Genomic DNA, 24,474 nt, shown 5'->3' with positions numbered 1-24,474 from the left:
TTCTACATGTTGGATTATTTTGCAGTAAATCTCAAACATCATCTCATTTATCTTTAAATACTTCATTATGAACCTATGCAAAATATGGATTCTTTGTTTTTTTAAAAACATATACCCAAACGTAATATCCCTTCTGCAAAAAGTAATAATGATATTGAGAACATGATATGTTTATTCTCTTTTTCTCTCCTCTTTTCAACAGTTGGTATGTTTTAATCAGAATCCCAGCAGGTTCACATATTGCAGTTGGTGTTCTTTTAGTATATAGGTTCATTTTTCTTCTGTTTATTTTTCTTGCAATTTATTAGTTGAAAAAATATTATAAAGTATCTCACATTGTGGATTTTGCTGATTTGTTTTCCTGTGGTGTCATTTATTATGTTCCTCAGTCCCTTGTATTTCTGTAAATTGATCAGAATCAGGTTTGATTTTTTTTCTTTTTTGCAAGAATACTTCATAGATGGTGTTGTGTACTTCTTATTGCATCATATCAGGAGGACATAGTGCTTAGTTGTCTCTCATTTTACGATAAAATTGATCGATTTTTGTTAAGTAATGTCAGCCAAATCTTTTCATTATATAAACTTTCCATTTCATCAGCAATTTTAACAGCCATTTATGATGACCACCTAAATCAATTATTCCATTAGGGATTGCAAAATTGAGATAATCTCATTCTATAATTTCTTCTTCATTTATTAGCTGAAATTCTCCTGTAAAGGATAGTTTTCCTACATCAACTATGTGGTTACCTTAAAGTATAGGAAAGGCATATAAATGCTTGATTCTTTTCTTCATTAATTTTCAGAATAATAAGCTAATTCCATAACATCTGGCAATGTTCACCAATGGACTTTTAAGTATTATTGTAAACAAATGGTTTAAAAACACATTTAATATGTTTCAGTCTACTGTTGTTGTTATTCCTCTCTATGCTCAAATTGTCCTGTCTTTGGGCAGGGAGAGCATCTTCAAATTAGATCTTGAGGTTTTTTTTCAGGACTTTCTGGTTCAACCAGATGATTCACGTTCATCTTGTACATTTCTTGACCTAGATCTTGAATCAACTTCAAGGTTCCTTTTCATGGAGAATGGTATTTAGAATCTCCAGGTAAGTTGCTGGGTCATCATTTGTTTTCAGACCTTTTCGGTAGTCAAAGCTAAGAAAAGAGTTGAGAAGTTCATACTAATATTTTCGATTCAATTTTTTTTTTTTTTGGCTTCGCTGTGCAGCTGTGTGATCTTAGTTCCCCAACCAGGGATTGAACCCAGGCCATGGCAGTGAAAGTGCCAAGTCCTAATCACTGGACCACCAGGGGATTCCTTCGATTCAAATTTTGATTACAGGATTTTTACTTAGTTTGTATTCGTATCTTTTTTTTCTCTTTCACTGAAAACCTTGATTCCTAAATAGAATAATATAATTATTTATTTGCTTTGTCGTATAAAATTTCAGAAGGAAAATATATTTGTACTAACATTATGATTATTGAAAAGACTTTTTATTATTGAAAAGACTTTTTATTTTTGCATTCCTTTTGTCCTTAGAATATATCCCACCAGGGATAAACAGCAAAATTACTGTTTTAAAGTCACCTTGAAATAACCCCTCTCTGAGTGGTTAAGTCACAAAACTCAAAAAATAAGTTACTATTTTCTTTTAGCTTTCTAACTTTAGGGATTTATTTTTTAAGTTTTGATTTTTTAGGATGATATAAAGCCTTTATATGTTTCCAAAGTAAAATCTACAAAATATTTTGAAAATCGAACTTCTGTCCCTATTCCCTCACCCAATTCCCATTCTCACTAAAGGTAAACGTTGTTATTAGCTTTTGGTTTAGCATTTCTAAAATAAACAAGTGTGTGTTTGTATTGCTTCTCTTTCTTAGCTCTAAGATGGCATAGTATGCACACGCTACACACATTGCTCTTCTCATTTAACAATATATCTTTATGATCACAGATGCATAGTAGTCATTTTGTTAGTGTGACCTAAGTTTATTCAAGTAGCACACAATAAATGGGCATTTGGGTTCTTCCTGATATTTTACTATTCCAGAAATGTTACAGCCTTCTTTACCAATTACAATTTGCTTGACAAATATTTTGTTAAGGACATTTGGATTATTTCAAACCTTCCTTTTTATAAACCAAAGTGTGATAAGCATTCTTGCATATGAAACTATGGTTGTCCTACTAGGTTATAAGCTCCCTGAGAGTAAAGCATTTTATTTCTGCTTTGTGCATAACACGAAGCTCATCAATTTGAAGGTATTGATTGATTAAGCTAAATGGATCTTGAAAAATACATCAGGAAAACACATTCATCTTTTTGGAAAACATATGCGCATCAACATGTTACCGATGTTCAAGACCAACAAAATAAAGATTCTTTTCTACCAAATAGATTTGTCTGTGTATCTTGTTTAGGGAAAGTTTCTATAAATAGAAATTATTCCCAAATAAACACTGGATGAAGTTAAAGGAAAGAGTAGTACTATTACTGAGCAGCTACCAGACTCAAATTAGTCAAACAGACCACAAAAATTAATTGTGGTTAAGTAATTCAGGTGTTGGGAATAGTGTTAATTTAAACAGGTGGCATTCTTGTCTCAAAGAGCTTATTTTCTAGTGGGAAGACATAAGTGGAAAACATAGATAATAGACACATAATGAAATACGTAATGTATTTTAGAAAACTGATAATGGCTGGAAGGAAATCCTCAGGAAGGGGAGTAGGGTGGGATTCAGAGCACAAGTGGTGGGTACAGCCTTGGATAGGACCAGGGGTTGGTGGATTTGGGGAAAAGGGAATAAAGTAGTCCCTTTTTATTTCATATGTTTTCCAAGGAAGAATGCAGTGAGAGTGAGTAGTGAGAGGGTACTAGAATGGGTGAAATAATTGATCCAGAGAGTGGGAAAGTAAAGTTACTAGGAGAATATAGTTGATATCATGCTTGGTACTTCACTTATGAGAGATTATTTAACAAAAGTTGTTCTTCCAATACCTTCTGTTAAAGGAAATTTTGCTGCCTGTGGTCTGGCCAGGGGGGTTAAGAACATTTTTTTCCCACCCTCACTAGGCTGATGGGAATAATAATTAGCACTGGACTAGTAGGAAATCCATAGATAGCAATGTCTAGTGTGCAGTGTATCACCTTTGACACGAGTACCTTGACATACAATGATCTTAGCAATCAGTTTCCTTTCTTAGGAATTTGGAACTAGGAACCTGAAAGAATGAGGCAATTAGCAGACAGTGCAGAAACAGAAGGAGAACAGTAAGAGATGCTATTAGGTAGAGTCAGGGCCATAACAAGCTAAGGTCCGGAGAAAGCAAATCTATGCTTAAGCTGAAGAAATCTGTAAGAAAAAACCAGAAAGCATATGCAGAGAGAGGCAAAGAAGGAAGAAAGGTGGAGCAGAGTCTTTCTAGCTGCCTCATTTCCTGAAAACATTCCAGGCCCAATTTCAATTGGCATGTTTCCTTCGAGAAAATCCACTTTGACTTGAATGAGGTTGAGCTGGTACAGTGGACTGCTGCCATTTCAGTGTACCCAACATCTATGTGCTCTGTTTTGCTAGTAGTACACTGATTCTTCTCTAAGAAAACTATTCTTCCTCACTGAGGTCCATGAAATTTGGATGCAACTGATTTGTAGGTAGCTCATCATTCTTCTCCACCTTACTGCAACTTTCTTGTTTCTAAAATAGAAAGCACTAGAGCTGACCTCTAAGGCAGGAAGAGAAAACACCTGGTACTTGTGTTCCCGCCTCCTCTACCCACCCACCTCGGCCTGGCCTGTGAATCACTCAGCCCATATTCTGCCTTAGCAATTTTCATGAGAGGTAAATCCTGTTTGCTTTATCTGCTTGAGGTTTCTTAGAGCCCTCTATTATGTGATACTTCCAAAGAATAATTTGATGGAATTCAGCATTTCATTATCTTTACCTTCATCTCCTGACATTAATTTCTTTTCATAGATAACTGGTAACAATTAGGAGAGAAATTTAATCTTAGAATTTTAAAGTTTGTCTAAAAGCTTAGTATTAGGGTGTAGGCTATATAAATGAATTCTGGCAGCTTCTAGAATTAAGTACAACTAAGATAAAGAAATTGTGCCATTACGGTGATTAATTTGCCAAATATTCTTTTCTTAAGAGCCTTAAGATTTGAAACATAGGCTAAAGTGACTGCATCACCCTATCATAGTCACCCAAGCTTAAAATACGCCATCATCTATGGCTGCTATTAACATCAAATCAGTCACCAAGAACTTTCGCTACATCTGTTCCTTCATGACCATTCCCGTTGCCACCAACCTGGTCCAGGGCTTCATTATTTTGTGCCTAGAACATTGCAATATGGTTACAATTTGTCTCTCTGACTGGATACTTTTTCACTTGCTTCACCATACACACATGTTCCTATGGCCTTGCTAAGACAATAGACTGTTACAGCATCTCCCTGATCAACACCCAAACTCCATTTCTTAGCTCTACAAATCTCCCTAATTTGGTCCATACCTGCTTTTCACTCCTCTGTGTGAGCTTTCTGCCTAGTTCATCAAATAATACAGTCAACAAGTATTTATGGGGTAGCAGGATCTGTGCTATGGCTGGATATGCAACTAGGAATAAGATACTGCCTTTATCAATCATCCCAGAGCAAATATTCTACTGGAGCAGCCAGGCAAGTAAAGAGGAGACAAGGTCCACTGGAGGGAATTCTACCATGGTGGAGAGCATGGAGAATTATATGACACCAAAGCAGTAGCAACTCACCCGGTCCTGGAGGCCCCAACAAGACTTGTTGAGAAGATGACATCTCACTTGCATCCTGTAAGACAAGTAGGCTGCTCTGTTCATTGGCCCAACCTATGAGCAACACCCTTCAAGATGTGGCTCAAACCTCAGCCCATGAAATACTTCTTCACCATCTGGTTAGTGCCTCTGATCTCCTCTCCCCGCTCTGAGCTGCTGTAGCATTCATCTATTCATTCATTCAATCGGCAAATATTTAATGTGTCCTAGTAAGTACCAGGAACTTCTAGGCTCTGAGATACAGCAGTGAATAATTAAGTCCTTGTTCTTGAGAACTTATATTCAAATGGAGCAAGGAGATAGTATCAAACACACAAATATATAATATGCCATGTGGTGGTAGCACCTGTGAATGAAAAGAAAACACAGAAAGAGAAAGTTGGGGTGGGGGAGTGCTATTTTATATAGAGTGAAGTCTCTCTGCTAAGGTAACATTTGAGCAGAAAGATGCATAAAGTTCGGAGAGCTGAGGGAAGATGTTTCCAGGCTGAAGGACCACTGAGCGTAAAGGTCATGCAGCCAGGAGTGTGTGGAGTTGTAGGAACAGTGCTGACCTGGTATCACTCATTTGACTTCTCATTGGCTAGCGCCTCAATTCATTATTGTTCTTTTCACATGGCTCAGAGCTGTTCCTCTCAAACCTGTTTTCGGTTTATAGAGGCTAAGACTGTAACCTCACCTTCTTTATAATGTCTCTACCATTCTTCTCGCTCCTAATGCCCTGCACTCAGTCCAGTGCCTCTATGAGGCTATCAGGAAGTGTTCACTGACCAAATGAAGTGGGATTTACTCATGCTGTTGATGCATTATTTGTGCTATAAGGCACTCGTAATCCCCTTACCTGCCTGATAATATAAGAGCACGCTCCGTAACCAGCGAAAGAAAAGGGGGTGTGGTGGGGAGGCGGGTACAGAAACACAGAAACTATCCTCGGAGTATCAATTTCAGGGGCCTGAGAGTCTGCCTCTAGGGCAAGAACTAGAATACTTCTGGCAGTGTTTCTGTAGATTTTAATGTAGTAGGGATGATCTGGGAACCAGAATTGGATGGGTGACTCCAAAAAACTGATATAGTGAATTGTAGTCTGTAGGTTGATTAAGTATTGATCAGTGACCCAGCTCAGGTTTGAAACAGCCTCAGAACTACCTTCTGAATAAGCCATAAAGTAAAAGAACTGGTCACTGATTTAACTGGCAATCTCATTGGGGAAGCTGTGAAATTCTTTTGGAATAGGAAGTTAAGAACCTTTGAAAATTCACTTAAGTGTTTGATTTTTTAAAAACTGACACTTCAAATATCACTGAGGCAAATAAGATTAATTAAGGAACAGAAGGCCCTGAAATCTCCAGATTCATTCTTATTCGAGGCTCAGGAAGTGCCTGATTCACTTTGCATTAGGTATTTTAGGAAATGCTTAGCATGTAAATTCTTTAGGTGCTGAGTTTGAATAGTGTGGTCTGTGGACCCCTGGGGACCCTGTGACATTGAAACTATTTTGATGTTAAGATGATGATAATGATGCTAAGATGTCATTCTCTGTTTACTGTGTTAACATCTGCACCGATGGTAGGGAAACCTGCTGGTGTCTTTGCAGGAATCAAGGAGGTAACCCCAGATATCGTGTTCTTCACTACCATGTACTCACAGTTAAAAAAGATGCAAGTTCTACCATGTCCTTGATGAAGCAGTGAAAATTTATTAAATCTCAGCCCTTGAGTACACATCTTTCAAATAGTCTGTACACATTAATCACTACTTTTGCATACCAAAAATGGATTATCTATAGGAAAAACCATGGTTTGAGTTGCAAGTTGAACAACATTTTTACCTAAAAGAATAACTACAAACTATCATTGTATCAAAAATGAATAAAGTAGGTCTGTCACTTCAAGGAAAATAACTGACATTTGGTACCAATGATAAAATTTAAGCTTTCAAATGAATATGTATATTTTGGGAAAATTTGCATCTTGAAGCTTCCCAAAATTTAAAATGGATTTTTAGGATGAGATCTGTGTTTATTATGCAGATATTAACAAATGTGATATTTTGATAATCCTTAATGAAATATGTCAACATTTGGGAGATGTGCATAACTCAGGGAACCAATATTTTTCAAATGATCCACACATGTTGTTACAAAAGCAAGCATGGGGGGGCTTCCCTGGTGGCGCAGTGGTTGAGAATCTGCCTGCCAATGCAGGGGACACAGGTTCGAGCCCTGGTCTGGGAAGATCCCACATGCCGCAGAGCAACTAGGCCAGTGAGCCACAATTACTGAGTCTGTGCATCTGGAGCCTCTGCTCCGCAACAAGAGAGGCCGTGATAATGAGAGGCCCGCGCACCGCGATGAAGAGTGGCCCCCACTTGCCGCAACTAGAGAAAGCCCTCGCACAGAAATGAAGACCCAACACAGCCAAAAATAAATAAATAAATAAATAAATAAATAAACCCAAAGTTTAAAAAAAAAAAAAAAAGCAAGCATGGGTAAAAGACCCATTCAAAGTATAACATAGACCAGTGAATTATATTTATTTTTTATTTTTTTATTATTTATTTTATTTTTTATTGGAGTATAGTTGCTTTACAATGTTGTGTTAGTTTCTGTGAATTTTAATGTAAAACAGTATGAAAAGTTCATTGATATGGTTTCAGATTCCACATTGTAATAACCATTCATAAACTAGCATTTGTCAAGTTTTGGTATTGTATCAAAGAAGAATAGCCACAATTATTTGAAAGGCCATTACAATATGGCCTTCCTTTTCCAACTACATATCTGTGTGAGGCCAGCTTTTCTTCATATACTTCAACCAAAGCAACACATGACAACAGAGAGAATGCAGAAGCAGGCATGTGGATCCAACTGTCTTCAGTTCACCCAAACATCAAGATATTTGCAAAAATGTAAAAAAGCGACTCCCTTCTTACTAAAATTTTTGTTTTGGAAAATATAGTTATTTCTCATTAAAAATAGGTTATTTATATTAACATGTAATGGGCTTGTCACTGTTATCTTTTAATTAATTAACAAATATTTAAATATCCTCAGTATTAACTTTTAATATGATAAATATCAATAGACACAAATTGATATAAACATCTCCTTAGGCTATAAACTCTTTAGGATACTTAATCATATAACTGTTAATTATATAATTGTTATATAATAAAATAATATAATAATCTAATCAACAACACAGAAAACCATCTCACTTTCCCTAGTTGGCGTGAATGAATACATAGATAAGAGGATTCTGTACATGCATGGATAAATATTTAGATAGATGCTTTCTCTCTGCTTCAGACTTGAGAGCAGAGGGTTGAGTTAATCACAAGCCTCAGTTCATGATTAATGGTCCCTGTAAAGCTCTGGTCCTGTTTTCTTTAAACTCTTCTAATGTGTTTCCTGTAGATCCTTTTTTGTTTTTGCACGTGTACTTGTAAAACATGTATTATGGTTTCATGTTGCATATATGTTTAATTTACATAAATGTGATTTATTGTGATATGTATGTAATTTTCTTTCTATTTTTCATGTTAACATTATATTTTAAAGATCTAGCCACTGCATGTTAATAAGAAAAGCCATACAGACAGAACATCTGATGTGTACATTTTTCTTATCATATGCAGCTAGAGATTTTATGGCAGCATTAGAAAATTTTACCTTTTAATATGACAAACATGAAAAACTGCCTCTAAGCTGTAAAATTTATATAACCAAATACTAATGACTTTACCGTTTGATCTCAAAGACCATACCACTGAACAGCTTTTATTGATGGTCAGTGTGGGCCGTGTGCTTGTTCACACCATGAGGGTTTAGAATAAACATGAGACAGACTGCAGGGCTTCAGAATCTTGGCTCCACAATTATCTGATTGTGGAGGCAAGTTACTTAACCTCTCTGTCTCTCAGTCTCATTGTCTGTAAAGTGGGGTTAATAATCGTACCTACTTCATGCTGTTGACATGAGGATTAAATGAATTAATATTTGTAAAGTGCTGAGAACAGTACCTGGAACATAGGAAGCATTATAAAGGCATTTGTGAAATGAAATGAAATGAAATGAATGACAAGAATATGCCATCTGAGAGCATCAGCTTGTTCGTATGAATCACAATCTGCTTTTCCCGTTAGAGCATTTCTCCCCTCTGTCTTCCTGAGGAAAATGTTTTGGTAATAAAAGGCCACTGAATGATCATGGATAGAGGTAGAAGGATCATATTCTTGTTATTTTTATAGGCATTCAGTTTTCATATATCGAAAAGAAATTTTAAAAGCTCCGAGAGTGACATCACATCCTTTGAAAATTTTATATAAAATATTCTAAATAGCTATTAGAGTCTCATTATAAGAATGAGGAGCAGAGATTCACGAATCAAAAAGATTCTTGTGCATTTAGACTAAGAAAAGAAAAGGACTGTATACTTCACATCAAATGCAGTAAGTTACCAAGTTCTTTAGGGGCCACAAGCCATCCTCTTTTTCCCCATCAGGACTTCTATGACTTCACTGTTCCCTCCTGGCCACAGAAAACAGAATTTCCAGTCTGGAGTTGTGAAGTCAGAGCAACCACAAGAGCCTCCAGGTGCTTTCCATGACCAAATAATTCCTGGCATGAGGCACTACAGCTTTCACTGCTTTTACCCTTATCACTGATGATGATGTCATTTTGGAAGCACTAACGGAGTATCAGAAAAAGATGAGCATTTTTAATGGGACTTGAAGAAGGCTTTCAAATGAAAAACCAACCATGGGATGAATTTCTTAATTTGAAAACCAAGCTAAATTTAATTGTTCCAGACTGTTTTCCATTATAGGCTATTGTTAACTTCTTTTCCAGGAGTGCTTGCAATCACTTTTCAGACTGGGTGCCCTGGGATATAGCCAGATTAACTCTGAGCTGTGAGTTTTACAAATGCTCTTGTTTAACCTATAATCGATTTAAATAGAGCTATTCCACAAAATGCAAATATGGTAATTGGTGGAATTTTATTTTTTTGCATGAAACAGAGTACAAGAATAAGCTGGCTTTGACTTTCTGGATCTTTGCACAGCCAGAAGTCTGACAGAATAATCACTGAAGTTCAAATTAGAGCCCCAGATGGAAACACAAACAGGGGCCACCACTGTGCCTTTTTCATGCTTCAAAGCTCAGTTCTGGACAGAAATGTGTTCCAGTTAAAATGTAATCCTTTCCAATTCCTTCTGATCACTGGATCATATTGGAAAGAAGCAGCCTGAAGACTACAGTTGCTTTTAATTACCACTGAATGTTGACTGAAATTATCATTTCCTTCCTATGCATTTGTATTTTTATAGAACAAACAAGAATAAAATAAAGACATGGCTTCTTTAAGTATATTTTGAGAAGGATCTTTGCTTAACATTACCCCCTTTGGGTTAGAATTTCTTTGTCAGGATTGGATTTTCCCAACTTACCTCATGATGGATAGCAGAAAGAGCCAGGTCAGTTCAACATCCTTGAATGGTCAAGTTTTAAAATTTAGGTGGCATTTTTAAAATTTCAGTAAGATTCAGGAGAGTTCATGTGCTTCTCCGATTAAAGAATTAATACTGTAAGATACTTTGGACAAGGTTTTTTTCTAAGTGTACCATCTTCCTATTTTCCCACACCATTTTGAAAATGAATGCAGAGATTATTGAGAGAGACAAGTAAAAAAACCAAAAAGCCAAAACACCCTCTTTCACCCTAAAGTCATGGTATATTCAATATTTAAAAGTTTACAATAGTTTTGATCTTCATATATTTTTGAAATGCTATAAATAAAAACGATTCCTCTTCTTAGCTGGAACCTGAGAAATGTATCCTAAAATCCAGTAGTGAATAGTGGCACTAAATTCTGCTCAAAATAGGAATGAATGGCAAACAAGAAGAGATCACAAGCCTGACGTGATTTCTTCTTCAGCGTCTCAATTCTGAACAACCTACATGGCTAAGGAGATGTACTCTCTGATACTTTCCTGATTATTTCAAGATTTCTATCACAAATTAAAAAGAAATGTCTCTGGAAATTGATTCTATTGTAGAAAGACACAATCTCTAAAATGAATCCCGTATTTGGGTTTCCCAAGGAGACACTGGCAATAAAGAGAGAAAATTTATATGCATGTCTGGCAAGATCTCATAAAGCAGTATGTTTAATCGATCCACAGAATGTTAATTAATAGCATAAACTGTGGAGTCAGAGATACCTAGGTGGTTCAAATCCATCATTACTAATTCTGTGACCTTGGGCAAATAATTCAACTCCTCTGTGTTTGAATTTTCTCATCTGATGAATGGCTAATTATAGCCCCTCCCTCCCTCCCTCCCTCCCTCCCTCCCTCAAGAGTTCTAGAGCGAATTAAATCAGATAAAATGAAGTATTTGGCAAAGCAACAGAAACATTGTTGGTCCTGAATAACAACTATTGTTTTTATGCTTGGTATACGGCAATAAACAAAAAAGAATAAACTATTGTCCCTGCCTTCAGGAATATTATCCTCTGAGGTTTTGATACACACATGAAAGTTACATATATTGCAAATTAGGATATGATTCAGTGAGCTTAGTAAAAGCTTTAGGACTCTAGAGAGAAAGAAATTGCTGTGGAATGCAGTGGTGTGATAAGGTTTAATGGGGGGGAGAGGATTTGAGTTGGACCATAAATGAAATGTAGGATTCAGATCTTGAGAAAGGAGATATGGTTTATTCCAAATATGAACAGTGGAGGGAAAATGGTCTTGTGCATGGGACTTTGGGGGATGCCTCTAGACCAATGGATATACACATTTGGCTACAGCATAAGGTCATTCTTGTAAGAGAGAGTATGAGAAGTTGTGGAAAGGTAGGTTCTCTTTAAAGGCCCTGGGGAATTTTGAGTAAGACAATGAGATGATAACCGTTGAGGAAGATTTACTTGGTTGCTTCTTGTTCAATGGGCTGAAGGAAGGATCAGATGGAGGAAGGATGATGAATTAAGAGGTAATTTATGTGTAGACCAAGACGGAGGCCATGAGCTTGGAAAGAGAAGATAATGATAATACTAAATTAAATAATGAAGTTTACAACCATCACCTGGGTCAATCCTGCCAACAACCCCAAAGAATAGATATCATTATTTTACCCACTTTATCGATGAGAAAACCCAGGCTATCAAGGTTAAGCAATTAATAACCTTAACACAGCTAGACTGTGAAAATGATGGGATTTAAAGTCTGGTTTTCTGATTCCAGAATTCAAGCACTTGAACACTGTGCCCTACTGCCTGCTACTTATGAGAAAATTGATGTAGTATTTACCTTACAAAGTACAGTTTCTTCTTAGATCACATCCTACCTTGATTAATACTGTGGAAAAAAAGAAAACCAACCAATGAGAAAAGCAAAGTGGGAAATCTTCATAGTGGAGAAAAAGGAAACGCTGCAGGTGTGCCATGATTGAGTGTTGTTGGCATGGAGAAGCTGTAGGCAAGGCTAGCTAGAAATGGGGCATCTTATGTGATTGATGAGAGGTGCATACCTAACTTTCCTTTGTTGGTACTAAGTTGGAAGTGGGGACAAAAATGAGGGAAGCTGTCAGTCATTAATCAAGTCCTGGCCATCTGGGGCTGATACGGAAGTTATTGTTTAGTTTCCTGTATTGTCACTAGACATAGCAATCTGGTTTCCTCAACCAGACTTATAGCTGGCTGGCTTCCTGAGTTGTTTATTATACATAAAGGGTTTGGTTTCCTAGGCAGGTTGTAGATCAAAGTTCTATTTTTATATATGGTCTGGCCATTTCCTGTTTGTATATTCAACCTCTCAATACTTTTTTAGGGCTTAGTTGCCTTCAAACTCCTCAAGGTACTTTCTGATTCTGGAGAAAAACATTATTCAAGATATATATGTTAGAAATTTAATTGAAAATGTATTTGACAGCACAAAATTGAAACTGAGTATTTGAGGCTTACAGCCGTACAATATTTTATCCCAGAACCAACAACAGGCCCAATCTACACATGCCTGGTTGTATATCTCAGCTTCATGCCCACCCTCTTTCTATATTTTCCTTGCCTCACAGGGGAGGAGCCTGGGAACTACATTTCCCAGAATCCCTAGCCAAAGAAGAAAATCCATTATTCTACTGTGGCAGCCATAAGCAGGCAGGTGGGGATTGGTGGATGGTTCACATGAGGTTTTGCCAGTGGCTTCCAAGCATTCTCCTAGGACCACTTTATCTGTTGAAACAGCTGAGGTCCGTGGAGGCAGCTTTTCTGATAATCTTGTACTTTTAGATTTCCTGAAAGCTTGCAGGGGCTTTCCTGACCTTTGTTCTCCTAGCCCTTGGAATGGTGTAGTAAATCTTTAATTCCCAGTGTTAAACCATGTTTTATTCAAAATCTGTAGAGTGATTTTTGTCTTTCTGACTGACCCTGATTGAATGATCAGACACTATGCCAAAAATAGGGGTATACACAATCCTCTGAGAATGTTCTGGATGAAACTAGAACATGCTTTATTGTTAAACAACCAAGACAATTGAGAGAAAAAGAGTAAATGCTTTAGGTCTCATATATTATACTTAGCATCTTAATATGGGTGTCTTTCCTTATTTTGTCTTCCCAGTGTTCAGCACAAAGCCTAGCACAAATCAGTCGCTCAATAATGTCTGTTAAATCAAGTTGAATTAAATAAACAGATGAAAAGAGGACGAAACAGGAATTTTGAAGCAGACCAAGGCAGAAAAGCAGTTGGTCAAAAATGAAAGTAGATACAAAAAGGAAAATAATTAAATCATAAGTGACAGTAAAAATATAACCCTTCTACAAAGAGGAAATTCAAGATCAAAGCATTAATTAGGAACAGTCTTAGAATTATCCTACGGTTTACTTCTGGTTGTATTTTACCTTTTAATGCTTTACCTCACATTCCTTCATGTCTATTTCTCTTAACTCCTTCCAGACTAGTCTTAAATCCATTCACTTTCTGCCATCTCTATTGTTACTATCCTAATCCAAGCAGTGCTTATCTCAGCTTCTGCAGTAGCCTCCAATCTGGGCTCTTTGCTTGCATTGCAGTCCCTCTGATTCATTCTCCGGAGCTGCACCGTCCATAAGGTAGCCACCAGCCACATGAGGCTACAGAGCACTGGAAATGCTCCTCACTTGAATTGAGATGTTCTGTAAGTTTAAAATACACACTGAATTTCAAAGACTTAGTATAAAAAAAATGTGGGATGTCAACAATTTTTTACATTGCTTATGATAATGATCTGATACTTTGGATATGTTGGGTTAAATAAAATATATCAGTAAAATTAATTTAGTATGTATTTTTTTACTTTAAAAATATGACTAATAGAACATTTAAATTTCCTATGTGGCTGCTCTAGACAATAGTCAGTGATCTTTTTAAAACAAAAATTAGGTTATATCATTACCCTGATTTAAACCTTGCCCATAAGATAAAAACCAAAATGTGCACTGTTGCCTTCCAGCTTCCAGCTGTCTAATGTGGCCCCTGCCCACCTCTCCAGCCCTGTCTCATGCTCCTCACCGCTGGTAATGTCGTCCTTCTTGCAGTCCCTCAAAGGCATCCTTCTCCTCTTAACAGCACTTCCTTTTCACATGTTCTCTCCAAACTGAAATGCTTTTCTCATTCTTCACATGTCTGGTTCCTACTCATCCTTTAGGTCTCAGCTGAAATGTTACTACAGGAGAGAAGCACCACTTGATACCCTGTCTTAGTCGGCATGAGCTGCCATAACAAAATACCACAGACTGGGTGGCTTAAACAACAGAAATTTATTTTCTCAGAATTCTGGAGGCTAGGAGTCTGAGATCAGGGTGCTAGCATGGTTGGGTTCTAGTGAGGGCTCTCTTCCTGGCTTGCAGCCTGCCACCTTCTGGGATGTGCCCTCACATGGCAAAGAGAGAGACACAGAAAGCTCTCTGGTGTCTCTTCTTATAAGGGCACTAATCCTACCATGAGGGCCCACCCTCATGACCTCATCTAAATATAATGATCTCCCAAAGGCCCCAGCTCCAAATACCGTCACATTGGGGGTTATGGCTTCAACATATGAATTTGGGGGAGGCACAGTTCAGTCCATAGCACTCTCTAACTGTATTAGATTCCTTATTATTTTTATCTAACACTGGTGACAACCTGGATTTACAATTGGTGGCTAAAGTAGGGGGGCAGGAGGTAGTTTTGTGGGACTGAGCCCTTAAACTGTGGAATCTGATGCTAATTCCAGGCAGATAGTGTCAGAATTGAATTAAATTGGAGGACACCCAGTCCAGAAAGTTGGAGAATTGCTTGGTGTGGAAAACCCACACATCTGTGTCAGAAGTGAAGCGTTGTGAATAGTAGAGGAGTAGTAGTGTACGTTTTCCATTACTAAAAATATAGTTTAGTTTAAGATAATAAACTAGTTCTAAAAATATAGGACTAGTTTAAGATAATCACAAATATTCTTGTAGGCCTTATGATTCTTTCCCCAATTCCTGCCCTCTCCCTTCCAATATGCACTGTTTTAGAGGTAGTTATTATTATGGTGTCAATTTTTTTAAAAAAGAAAGTTACAACTAATGGGAAAATAATTCCACGCCTCCATGGCTTTTTCTATTTTTCAACCCCCCACTCTTTTCAAAAAGATCTTTCTTTCTTTCTTTCTCCCTTCCTTCTTTCCTTCCTTTTATTGAAGTACAGTTGATTTACAATGTTGTGTTAGTTTCAGGTGTACAGCATAGTGATTCAGTATTTGTGCAGGTTATACTTCATTATAGGTTATTACAATATATTTCTTTCAATTACCCAGACAATTGAGGGACTTTGGAGAAAATTTAAATTAAACTGTGTATTAACCTATTGTCATATTTTATAAGATCAGCTACTTTTAACATAAAAATTACAAACATAATTTATATTCACCAACAATTTTGGATGCATATGTTTTATTGAAAATGAGAATCTCTCTTGAGCACTGTGTACAGCCAGTCCTGTTCAGTACCAGTGACTCACCTCTTATCAGCTCTTTTTAGACAAAAAGATGAAGTTGGTGAAAGAAGCCTTATAATAACCATGATTGTCTATACTACATAAAGTCAAATTTAAAGAGATTATGCTGTAACACAAGGTACCATCTTGGGTGCCTGAAAAAGCACCCAAGATAACATGATATATTATAACACATACGTATGATGAATATGTTAGTTCTAAAACTTACTGTGTTTTATGAACATACACTTTGCCGTCTGCTTATGTGTATGTATTTGTTAAAAATCAGGACTGCAACTAGAAGTATAACCCTGGAATTTCAAAAAGCTGCGTGGAGTTAAGGTTTATATCATGGGAGAGTGCCCCTTTGTCAAAACCTAAAGCCCCACCAGGGCTGAAGGCATAGACATTAAATTTCTGTCACTCAGAATGGGATAACACAAGGAAGTGATCCCTATTTAAAGGTCTGAAGCATTGAGGAAGACTAAAACTTATTTGTACTGTATCTTCTTCAAGGTGAGTATTATGTACAGACACCCCATCTTTTCAAAAGGAAACTTCAGGCCAACTATTCTATTATGCCATTTCTTTGCCAGGTTTTTTTCCTTTCAATACAGTTGTGGTTTGATTTTCCCATGTACTATCTTTTTTTTTTTTTTTTTTTAAACATCTTCATTGAAGTATAATTGCCTTACAATGGTGTGTTAGCTTCTGCTTTATAACAAAGTTAATCAGTTATACATATACAATATGTTCCCATATCTCTTCCCTCTTGCATCTCCCTCCCTCCCACCCTCCCCATCCCACCCCTCTAGGTGGTCACAAAGCACTGAGCTGATCTCCCTGTGCTATGCGGCTGCTTCCCACTAGCTATCTATTTTACATTTGGTAGTGTATATATGTCCATGACACTCTCTCACCCTGTCACATCTCACCCCTCCCCCTCCCCATATCCTCAAGTCCATTCTCTAGTAGGTCTGTGTCTTTATTCCCGTCTTGCCACTAGGTTCTTCATGGCCTTTTTTTTTTTTTTTCCTTAGATTCCGTATATATGTGTTAGCATACTGTATTTGTTTTTCTCTTTCTGACTTACTTCACCCTGTATGACAGACTCTAACTCCATCCACCTCATTACAAATACCTCCATTTGTACTATCTTAAATGAATTGTCAGCAAGATCTAGTCTCAATAACTTCACAACTGGGCACTGTTATAACTCTATTTCTTTCTACTCCATCTCATCACAAAAACCCATGATAGCTACTGAAGTCTATTTTCATCATTTGTCATTCTATCAGCAGCTTTTTGATGGCCTAGGGTCTAACTAAACCACATTGATCCTAACTGTTCATTCCACTGTGGAACCTGCAACAAAATACTCCAGGAGACAGATACAACCCCAAGTTGAAAGCTGTGTATTAGGCCCTCTCCTTTTAAATATGCAGCCAAACAACTTGATACAACCACTCTATAAATTTGATGCATGTCTGCCTTCCAAAAAAAGAGTTCTGATTATTTTAAGTGTCGGAAAGTGACGGAATATTTGTTAATCCAGGTCCTCCCAAATGTAGATGCCAAGATGGGATTAAACGCAAAAATATAATTAGGGAAATGCCTATGAGAGAAAAGGTGAAGGGAGACAGAGAAGGCTGAGATTCCTCTGATCACAATGCAAGGATAGTGAACACGAAGAGGGAAGGAGGGTCGGATGGAAATATCTTAGACTTCCATGTGACCTAAGGTTAAGCAAGGTCCTCAGGGAGTCTTCACGCCAAAACTGGCCATCAGAGGAGTCCTGAATTCCCAGGAATGGCCAGTCTTTGTATCCCTGCTGTGCTCAATCCTTACTGGAAGAAGCCCATGCGAAGCTTGGCCTCAGTACAAACACAGGGATGGATTTGAGAGTATTGCAGCTGGGGCCCTTGATCAAGTTCTCTATGGTTAGAGGTGGGCAAGGTACTTTCTCATGCCCACTACAATTATTATATTAAAATTTTAAATATAGTCCAGGATTCAGGAATTAGTTTCATATAAATTATCCAAATCCACCTAATTACAATTTCTATCACAGGAGGACTTTTATATTATTACTGGATGCAATATGAAGTAAAACAACTATTCCTCAGAACAACAGACTTCATAAGTCCAGAGCAAAGGAATCTTACTGCCAAGGTCCCAGTGATGAACTGATTTCATTTACACCTTAAATCTGACTATGTATGGCTTAGGCAAAAACAGAAATACGTTAGGCTACACTTGTTTTCTTCTTATGGCAAAAGTAAGCCAACAAATGTAACATTGGAGGCCATCTTTCCTGGAATGAAACTCAAGCAGGAATTTGTTACTTCCTTCCCTGTACATAGAACACTCACTAACATAATGGGTCATATCTCCAGTTATGGGTTTACAAAAGGATCAGAAATGCAGTACAAGGACATGGTTCTTGTATCGACCTTCCCTCACATAGAGGACTTAATATTAAACTGTAGCTTGGTCAAAGAATTTCTATGTCTGGCTTTAATAGCATGACTCCTATTTTCTAAAATAGTACTGGGTCAGAACTTAAAGAATTCAGAAAAGATAATAAGCCTGCTCATTAGACTAAGCTAGATGTTCCCAATTACCTAATATAGTGGGAAGATCGTTGGCCAATCCTTAATAGAGGTCAATTTGTATCAGGATTTATAATCAGAGTTTCCTAAATTGCAGTATGTATATCATTCATAGCCCAAGAGAAAATTAGAAATAAATTTCATTTTAATACTTAATATGTTTTAGAAAAAGTGTAACTAATCCATTGAAACCTTGAGTTTACAGATAAGGTTAAGTAAAAAAAAGAAAAATTTAAGAAAAATATTAGTATGTTGGCAGGGATGTTTGGCCTGAGGTGACCCAGCACTGGAGCCTACCCAGCTCTTTGGTGAGGCTAATGGCGGACTCTGGGGGGGCTCACGCCAAGGAGTACTTCCCAGAACTTCTGCTGTCAGTGTCCTTGTCCCCACGGTGAGCCACAGCCACCCCCCGCCTCTGCAGGAGACCCTCCAACACTAGCAGAGGGCAGACAGCAGAAGCAAGAAGAATTACAATCCTGCAGCATGTGGAACAAAAACCACATTCACAGAAAGATAGACAAGATGAAAAGGCAGGGGGCTATGTACCAGATGAAGGAACAAGATAAAACCCCAGAAAAACAACTAAATGAAATGGAGATAGGCAACCTTCCAGAAAAAGAATTCAGAATAATGATAGTGAAGATGATCCAGGACCTCAGAAAAAGAATGGAGGCAAAGATCGAGAAGATGCAAGAAATGTTTAACAAAGACCTAGAAGAATTAAAGAACAAACAGAGATGAACAATACAATAACTGAAATGAAAACTACACTAGAAGGAATCAATAGCAGAATAACTGAGGCAGAAGAATGGATAAGTGACCTGAAAGACAGAATGGTGGAATTCACTGATGCAGAACAGAATAAAGAAAAAGGAATGAAAAGAAATGAAGACAGCCTAGGAGACCTCTGGGACAACATTAAATGCAACAACATTCGCATTATAGGGGTCCCAGAAGGAGAAGAGAGAGAGAAAGGACCTGAGAAAATATTTGAAGAGATTAGAGTCGAAAACTTCCCTAACATGGGAAAGGAAATAGCCACCCAAGTCCAGGAAGCGCAGAGAGTCCCATACAGAATAAACCCAAGGAGAAACACACCGAGACACATGGTAATCAAATTGGCAAAAATTAAAGACAAAGATAAATTATTGAAAGCAGCAAGGGAAAAATGACAAATAACATACAAGGGAACTCCCATAAGGTTAACAGCTGATTTCCCAGCAGAAACTCTACAAGCCAGAAGGGAGTGACATGATATACTTAAAGTGATGAAAGGGAAGAACTTACAACCAAGATTACTCTACCCGGCAAGGATCTCATTCAGATTCAGTGGAGAAATCAAAAGCTTTACAGACAAGCAAAAGCTAAGAGAATTCAGCACCACCAAACCAGCTCTGCAACAAATGCTACAGGAACTTCTTTAACTAGGAAACACAAGAGAAGAAAAGGACCTATAAAAACAAACCCAAAACAATTAAGAAAATGGTAATAGGAACATACATATCGATAATTACCTTAAATGTGAATGGATTAAATGATCCAACCAAAAGACACAGGGTTGTTTAATGGGTACAAGAACAAGACCCATATATATGCTGTCTACAAGAGACCGACTTCAGACCTAGGGACACCTACAGACTGAAAGTGAGGGGATGGAAAAAGATATTCCATGCAAATAGAAATCAAAAGAAAGCTGGAGTAGCAATACACATATTAGATAAAATAGACTTTAAAATAAAGAATGTTACAAGAGACAAGGAAGGACACTACACAATGATCAAGGGATCACTCCAAGAAGAAGATATAGCAATTATAAATATATCTGCAGCCAACACAGGAGCACCTCAATACATAAGGCAACTGCTAACAGCTGCAAAAGAGGAAACACAATAATGTAACAGTAACACAATAATAGTGGGGGACATTAACACCTCACTTACACCAATAGACAGATCGTCCAAAATGAAAATAAATAAGGAAACAGAAGCTTTAAATGACACAATAGACTAGATAGATTTAATTGATATTTATAGGACATTCCATCCCAAAACAGCAGATTACACTTTCTTCTCAAGTGCGCACGGAACATTCTCCAGGATAGATCACATCTTGGGTCACAAATCAAGCCTCAGTAAATTTAAGAAAATTGAAATCATATCAAGCATCTTTTCTGACCACAACGCTATGAGATTAGAAATCAATTACAGGGAAAAAAAACGTAAAAAACACAAACACATGGAGGCTAAACAATATGTTACTAAATAACCAAGAGATCACTGAAGATCTCAAAGAGGAAATCAAAAAATACCTAGAGACAAATGACAACGAAAACACGAGGATCCAAAACCTATGGGATGCAGCAAAAGCAGTTCTAAGGGGGGAAGTTTATAGCTATACAAGCCTACCTCAAGAAAGAAGAAACATCTCAAATAAACAATCTAACCTTACACCAAAAGGAACTAGAGAAAGAAAAACAAACATAGCCCAAAGTTAGCAGAAGGAAAGAAATCATAAAGATCAGAGCAGAAATAAATGAAATAGAAACAAAGAAAACAATAGCAAAGATCAATAAAACTAAAAGCTGGTTCTTGGAGAAGATAAACAAAATTGATAAACCATTAGCCAGACTCACCAAGAAAAAGAGGGAGAGGACTCAAATCAATAAAATTAGAAATGAAAAAGGAGACGTTACAACAGACACCACAGAAATACAAAGCATCCTAAGAGACTACTACAAGTGACTCTATGCCAATAAAATGGATAACCTGGAAGAAATGGACATTTTCTTAGAAAGGTATGACCTTCCAAGACTGAACCAGGAAGAAATAGAAAATATGAACAGACCAATCACAAGTAATGAAATTTAAACTGTGACTAAAAATCTTCTAACAAACAAAAGTCCAGGATCAGATGGCTTCACAGGTGAATTCTATCAAACATTTAGAGAAGCGCTAACTAACACCCATCCTTCTCAAACCCTTCCAAAAAATTGCTGAGGGAGGAACACTCCCAAACTCATTCTACGAGGCCACCGTCACCCTGATACCAAAACCAGACAAAGATACTACAAAAAAAGAAAATTACAGACCAATATCACTGATGAATATAGATGCAAAAATCCTCAACACAATCCTAGCAAACAGAATCTAAGAACACATTAAAAGGAGCATACAACATGATCAAGTGATATTTATCACTTGATGTGATAATATCAAGAGATGGAAGGATTCTTCAATATACGCAAATCAATCAGTGTGATACACCATATTAAGAAACTGAAGAATAAAAACCATATGATCATCTCAATAGATGTAGAAAAAGCTTTTGACAAAATTCAACACCCATTTATGAAAAAAACTCTCCAGAAGGTGGGCATAGAGGGAACCTACCTCAACATAGTTAAGGCCATGTATGACAAACCCACAGTAAACATCATTCTCAATGGTGAAAAATTGAAAGCATTTCCTCTAAGATCAGGAACAAGACAAGGTTGTCCACTCTGGCCACTGTTATTCAGCATAGTTTTGGGAGTCCTAGCCATGGCAATCAGAGAAGAAAAAGAAATAAAAGGAATACAAATTGGAAAGGAAGAAGTAAAACTGTCCCTGTTTGCAGATGACATGATACTATGCATAGAGAATCCTAAAGATGCCACCAGAAAACTACTAGAGCTAATCAATAAATTTGGTAAAGTTGCAGGATACAAAATTAATGCACAGAAATCTCTTGCATTCCTATAAGCTAATGATGAAAAATCTGAAAGAGAAATTAAGGAAACACTCCCATTTACCACTGCAATAAAAAGAATAAAATACCTAGGAATAAACCTATCTAGGGAGACAAAAGACCTGTATGCAGAAAACTGTAAGACACTGATGAAAGAAATTAAAGATGATACCAGCAGATGGAGTGATATACCATAATGTGGGACTGGAAGAATCAATATTGTGAAAATGACTATACTACCCAAAGCAATCTGCAGATTCAATGCAATCCCTTTCAAATTACCAATGGCATTTTTTACAGAACTAGAACAAAAAATCTTAAAATTTGTATGGAGACACAAAAGTCCCCGAATAGCCAAAGCAGTCTTGAGGAAAAAAACGGAGCTGGATGAATCAGACTCCCTGACTTCAGACTATACTACAAAGCTACAGTAATCAAGACAATATGGCACTGGCACAAAAACAGAAACATAGATCAATGGAACAAGATAGAAAACCCAGAGATAAACCCACGCACCTATGGTCAACTAATCTATGACAAAGGAGGCAAGGATATACAATGGAGAAAAGATAGTCTCTTCAATAAGTGGTGCTGGGAAAACTGGACAGCTACATGTAAAAGAATGAAATGAGAACACTCCCTAACACCATACACAAAAATAAACTCAAAATGGATTAGAGACCTAAATGTAAGAATGGGCGCTATAAAACTCTTAGAGGAAAACATAGGAAGAACACTCTTTGACATAAATCACAGTAAGATACTTTTTGATCCCTCTCCTAGAGTAATGGAAATAAAATAAATAAATAAACAAATGGGACCTAATGAAACTTCAAAGCTTTTGCACAGCTAAGGAAACCATAAACAAGGTGAAAAGACAACCCTCAGAATGGGAGAAAATATTTGCAAACGAATCATCGGACAAAGGATTAGTCTTCACAACATATAAACAGCTCATGCAGCTCATTATAAAATAAAGAAACAACCCAATCCAAAAATGTGCAGAAGACCTAAATAGACATTTCTCCAAAGAAGACATACTGATGGCCAAGAAGCACATGAAAAGCTGCTCAACATCACTAATTATTAAAGAAATGCAAATCAAAACTACAATGAGGTATCACCTCACACCCGTTAGAATGGGCATCATCAGAAAATCTACAAACAACAAATGCTGGAGAGGGTGTGGAGAAAAGGGAACCCTCTTGCACTGTTGGTGGGAATGTAAATTGATACAGCCACTATGGAGAACAGTATGGAGGTTCCTTAAGATACTAAAAATAGAATTACTATATGATCCAGCAATCCCACTACTGGGCATATTCCCAGAGAAAACCATAATTCGAAAAGACACATGCACCCCAATGTTCATTGCAGCACTATTTACAGTAGCCAGGACATGGAAGCAACCTAAATGCCCATTGACAGACGAATGGATGAAGAAGTTGTGTTACATATATACAATGGAATATTACTCAGCCATAAAAAGGAACGAAATTGGGTCATTTGTTGAGACGTGGATGGATCTAGAGACTGTCATACAGAGTGAAGTAAGTCAGAAAGAGAAAAACAAATTTCATATATTAATGCATATATGTGGAACCTAGAAAAATGGTACAGAAGAACCGGTTTGCAGGACAGAAGTTGAGACACAGATGTAGAGAACAAACGTATGGACCTCAAAGGGGGAAAACAGCGGGGGTGGTGGGGGTGGTGGTGTGATGAATTGGGCGTTTGGGATTGACATGTATACACTGATGTGTATAAAATTGATGACTAATAAGAACCTACTGTATAAAAAAATAAATAAAGTAAAATTTTTAAAAAAATAGTATGTTGGCAGACATGGCCAAAATCAAATGGTAAAGATGATGTTTTAGGCTGGATAATCCCCACCCTCACCCCCCACCAAATATCCACGTACTAATCCCAGAATCTGTGAATATTACCATATATGGTAAAAGGGATTTTGCAGACATGATTAAGTTAAGGATTTTGAGATGGGAGATTATCCTGGATTATCTGGGTGGGCGCGTTGTTGTAATCACAAGGATTCTTCTAAAAGAGAGGCAGGAGGGTCAAAGACAAAGGAGTAGTGTGATAAGGGAAGCAAGAGGTTAGAGTGATGTGAGGAAAGGGCCACTAGCCAAGGAACACAAGTGGCCTCTAGAAACTGAAAAAGACAACGAGTGAATTCTCCCCTGAAACTGCAAGGAGGAACCACTCCAGCCAACACCCTAATTTTAATCCCATAAGACTCACTTTAGACTTCTGATCTCCCAAACTGTAAGAGAATAAATTCCTCTTGTTTTTAGCC

The 24,474-nt window shown here is 37.2% G+C and overlaps 1 protein-coding gene across 7 annotated transcripts in view; it reads left to right on the top strand.

Annotated features, from left to right (window-relative positions):
- Positions 1 to 24,474, top strand: part of LMNTD1 (lamin tail domain containing 1) — a 419,515-nt gene that overhangs the window by 232,190 nt on the left and 162,851 nt on the right. For 5 of the 7 annotated variants that reach the window (XM_082352227.1, XM_082352226.1, XM_082352225.1 and 2 more), the window contains one exon: positions 1,056 to 1,111. The exons of the other annotated variants lie outside the window; for them this stretch is intronic. The gene's annotated coding sequence lies outside the window, so the exon portion shown is untranslated. The remainder of the gene's footprint in view (positions 1 to 1,055; positions 1,112 to 24,474) is intronic. 7 annotated transcript variants of the gene reach the window in all.

Source organism: Balaenoptera borealis, assembly GCF_965194805.1.
Source record: "Balaenoptera borealis genome assembly, chromosome: 13".
Taxonomy (NCBI): Eukaryota; Metazoa; Chordata; class Mammalia; order Artiodactyla; family Balaenopteridae; genus Balaenoptera; species Balaenoptera borealis.
Note: the sequence above shows the minus strand (reverse complement) of the source record. Positions and strands in the feature narration are given on the sequence as shown.